The following is a 4512-nucleotide window of genomic DNA, read 5'->3' on the forward strand; positions in this document are numbered from 1 at the left end:
TTTAGGGTTTTTTGATGTAAAAATCGTAGGGATGTAGTTCGAATGGTATAGCGTTCATTTCCCATGTGGAAAGTATGAGGCTCAATACCTTGCATCTTCAATTGAATCGATTATTAAATATATTATTTCTTTTCAATTTTTTCTTATTTAGGACATAATGAGCTGGGATAGTTTTTCATTTTCACTATTACTGATGACGAGATGCATAGGACTTTGTGACGTAAGAATTGTGGGGATATCTAAACTATTTGTTATTAATATTTTGATATTTTTTTATTTTCACTATTATTGATGATGGGACATTAATAGGGTTTTATGATGTAAGAATCATGGGGATGTAGCTCAGATGGTAGAGCGCTCGCTTTGCATGTGAGAGGTACGGGGATCGATACCCCGCATCTCCAAAAATAAGATTATCTATTATTAAATATATTGTTTCTTTTCAAATTTTTCCTTATTCATGACCTGTTGTGTAGCAATATTTCTTCATTTTCACTATTATTGATGATGAAAAATTTAGGGTTTTGTGATGCAAAAATTGTGGGGATGTAGCTCAAATGGTAGAGCGCTCGCTTAGCATGCGAGAGGTACGGGGATCGATACCCCGCATCTCCAAAAGAAAGAAATGATTTTTTTCAGTATGAGTTAATTTAACATGTTATGTATAAGGTGGGTAGGAGAGAAAAAGAAAAGATACTTATATAAGGAGGACTTCTTCACTTCTTCACAATTGCAATATCTGACCAATGAATATAATGGTCATTTATAGTTTCTATCACAATAATATAAAATTTGGGAACAAAGCCTATATGAGACTGAAAAGACCGTTCAATGGTATTTTAGATTAAAAAAACTTTTATGAGCTTTGTACCTTTGTTAGTGTTACTTTGTACCTTTGTTTGTATTACTTTGTACCTTTGTTAGTGTTACTTTGTACCTTTGTTTGTATTACTTTGTACCTTTGTTAGTGTTACTTTGTACCTTTGTTTGTATTACAGTTGAAGAGTGAGAAGCAAGATTTGAAACCTTTTTCTAAATTGAGTCACTCCACAATCAAACTTGATCAAGGCTTGATTAAATATCTCAGATGCAATCTACCACAGGAATTGCATGAAACTTAAAAACGACAAAGATATGGTCAGATTTCTATAAGAGGGAACCTCTCAACTTGAGAGATCAATTTCATTGATCACAAATATGCTTTTACATAATAATTTGTGGGTATTTATAGTCTCCCCACAAAAAAAGTTAGTGCCCGTGATTTAATCTCGATCCCTTTAAATCTCCACAGAAGACGAAGTCAATTTGAGCATTACAAACTTTATGAAATTAAAATAATAAATAAAGTTTTCTAACCATTATGAAATGATGCTTGCAACTTCATCCGCTACTTCAACTGTGCAAATATTTACTTTTGAATCTCCAAATGGTATTGACTCAAACGAATCAGCTAGTAACACATGAAATGATGGTTGAACCTAGCCTATCCAATTTTGTAGATGAAGCATGAATGCTTGTTGAATCTTCTTGGCCTTGGGTTGTGTAAAATGTCTAGTTGGAACACCGTGATTTTTATCATCATCCCCCTCTTCAAAAGGATTCGTCCTCGAATCAAAAAAATCATCACCTACATCAAAAGAACTCAACTCAGTAACATTGAAAGTAGAATGTACACCGTGATTCTTATCATCATCCCCTCTTCAGGATTCGTCATCGAATCAGAAAAATCATCACCTTCAAAGGGACTCAACTTAGCAACATTGAAAGTAGAATGTATTGACAATTCTAAGGGAAGATCAATTTTATTGTTCCATGCAATAAGAACAATAAAATGAGTCATTTTACTAAATGTCTTACAGAGCATTTATAGTCAAATAAAGAATTAGGAATCCACCACGCTATCTTTAGATCTACAGACACACTATCTATGCTTAACATTAAAATAAATGAACGTGGATCGAACACGTTTCCTCTTCACTATGACGCTCTCCACACTAATATTAAAATTGAAAATTCATAATGCAAAGGTATTTCCACTAATTTTAGTTTGAACGTGGATCAAACACGTGACTTTCAGATCTTTAGTCTGACGCTCTCCCAACTGAGCTATCCCTGCAATCATTAGAGTTGAGTTTTTAAAAAGAAATAATCGCTAATGCAGTGAACATGGATCAAAAACATAAATAATCACTAATTTTATAGTCAAATTATGCAACGTGAACCAAGTGTGGTGAAAGTGGATCAAACACGTGACCTTCAGATATTCAATCTGACGCTCTCTCTGAGCTATCCCCGCAATCACTAGAAATGAAAATTCATCAGTAAAGGTATTTTAGCTGATTCATTGAGATTTTAACAAGGAATAATGACTAATTTTTTTATTGAATAGTCAGGTTTTGCGAAACAGGTGTGGTGAACATGGAGATCGAACACGTGACCTTCAAATCTTAAATTTGACGCTCTACAAACTGAGCTATCCCCGCTAACATTAAAAATGAAAGTTTTTTAAGTAAAGGTATTTCCGCTAATTAATTGAAATTTTAGAAAGAAATAATCACTAATTTTAAATTGAAGAGTCAAATTATGCAAGATCGAATATGAGACCTTTAGATCTTCAATCTAACGCTCTCTCAACTGAGCTATCCACACTAACATTAAAAATGAAAATTCATCCTAAAGGTAATTTCGCTAATTCATTTTAATTTTAAATAGAAATAATCACTCATTTTTAATAAGATATTCAAGTTATCCAACTTGTATAAGGTGTGGTGAACTAGAACACGTTAGGTATTTCCGATAATTCATTGAGATTTCAGAAAGGAATAATGACTAATTTTAGATTGAATAGTCGGGTTATGCAACTAGAATCAGGTGTGGTGAACGTGTTGATCAAACACGTGACCTTCAAATCTTCAATCTGACGTTCTCCCAATAGAGCTATCCCTGCTAATATTAAAAATGAAAATTCATAAGTAAAGGTACTTCCACTAATTCATTATATTTAAAAAAGAAATAATCAATAATTTTAGATTGAATAAGCAAGTTATGTTTTTAGATTGTATGGTCAGGTAATAAACTTGTATCAGGTGCGTTGAACGTGGATAAAACACGTGTGACCTTCAAATCTTCCGTCTAACAATCTCCCAACTGAGCTACTCTTGCTAACATTAAAAATGAATATTCATCAGTAAAGGTATTCGGTACGCTTCTGGAAATTCAACAAAAGGCAATAGTATTAGACCGAGATGCCAGATTTAAATCTCGCTTCTGGAAAATTCAACAAAAGGCATTGGGTACACAGTTATAGTACGACATTCCACCCATAAACAGATGGTCAAACAGAAATGCTCAAGCAAATATTGGAAGACATGTTGAGGGTATATGTGAATGATTTTGCAGGAAAATGAGATAAGTACCTACCCCTTATGAAATTTGCTTATAATAATAGTTGTCAAGCCACCATACAAATGGCCACATACGAGGTTCTCTACGGACGAAGATTTCGATCCCCTATCTTTTAGGAAGAAGGGGGCAAACGACAACTATTGGGCAGTAGCTGGTGCAAATTACCAACGCCGCAGTCCAGAAGATTAAAGCTAGGATACAAACCACACAAAGCCGAGAGAAAAGCTATGTAGACCTAAGGCGCAAGGACATGGAATTGTAGGTAGGGGATCATATATTCCTAAAAGTTCCACATGAGAGGGGTGCACAGGTAGGGTAAAAAGGTAAGCTAAGCCCTAGGTTTATCCGTCCTTTTGAGATATTAGAAAGGATTGGATATGTGGCCTATAGAATCGGGCAATGCCCAAATTTGTCTGCAGTACGTAATATCTTTCATGTATCCATACTACGGAAGTATACCCTAGATCCTTCGCACGTACTAGCTCATGAAACTCTCTTCTTGAGAGATGACCTAACGTACAAAGAAGACCCGATTCAAATAATAGACAAGAAATTCAAAAGATTGAGAAACAAGGAAATCGCTCTTGTTAAGGTCCTATGGAAGAATCATAGAGTTGAAGAAGCCACTTGGGAAACAGAAGGCAAATAAGAACCTTGTACCCTGACCTATTTTAGAATAAGCACTTTCGATGACCGAAAGTTTTCAAAGGAGAGGAGAATTTGCAACACTCAAGGTCTCCAATAAGAGACCGTGTATAATCCCTACTAAGTTGTATCTAGAAGCAAAGAACAAGTACAATTGAAAAAACATTGAGAAAATGGTACTTTTTCTGATTTTTATAAACTTCCCGAATCATTCAATTTTTTATAGAACAATAATTACAAGGTGCTTAAAAAAGGAAGGCTCCGATCGGAGAAGATTTTTCTGGGAGAAAATTTTTTTGGCAGAAGATTAATAAAAATCAATAATGAAATTATAGAAATTCTAGATGTTTCAATGGTAGTGAAAAATCCGTCTAAAAATTATGAATTAGGGTAGACTATTAGGGGCAAGAAGCAAGCTTAATCGAGTACCCAATCGAGAGATACAAGTTTTTTGTTTTGGGG

General features: G+C 34.4%; 2 non-coding genes across 2 annotated transcripts; both read left to right on the forward strand.

Annotated features, from left to right (window-relative positions):
* Window positions 1-331: 331 nt before the first annotated feature.
* TRNAA-UGC lies at window positions 332-404 on the forward strand. The gene has a single exon. It is a non-coding gene; the product is annotated as a tRNA-Ala (tRNA).
* Window positions 405-542: 138 nt separating this feature from the next.
* TRNAA-AGC lies at window positions 543-615 on the forward strand. Its single transcript has one exon. It is a non-coding gene; the product is annotated as a tRNA-Ala (tRNA).
* Window positions 616-4512: the final 3897 nt, after the last annotated feature.

Source organism: Cucurbita maxima, unplaced genomic scaffold, assembly GCF_002738345.1.
Source record: "Cucurbita maxima cultivar Rimu unplaced genomic scaffold, Cmax_1.0 Cma_Scf01221, whole genome shotgun sequence".
Lineage (NCBI taxonomy): Eukaryota > Viridiplantae > Streptophyta > Magnoliopsida > Cucurbitales > Cucurbitaceae > Cucurbita > Cucurbita maxima.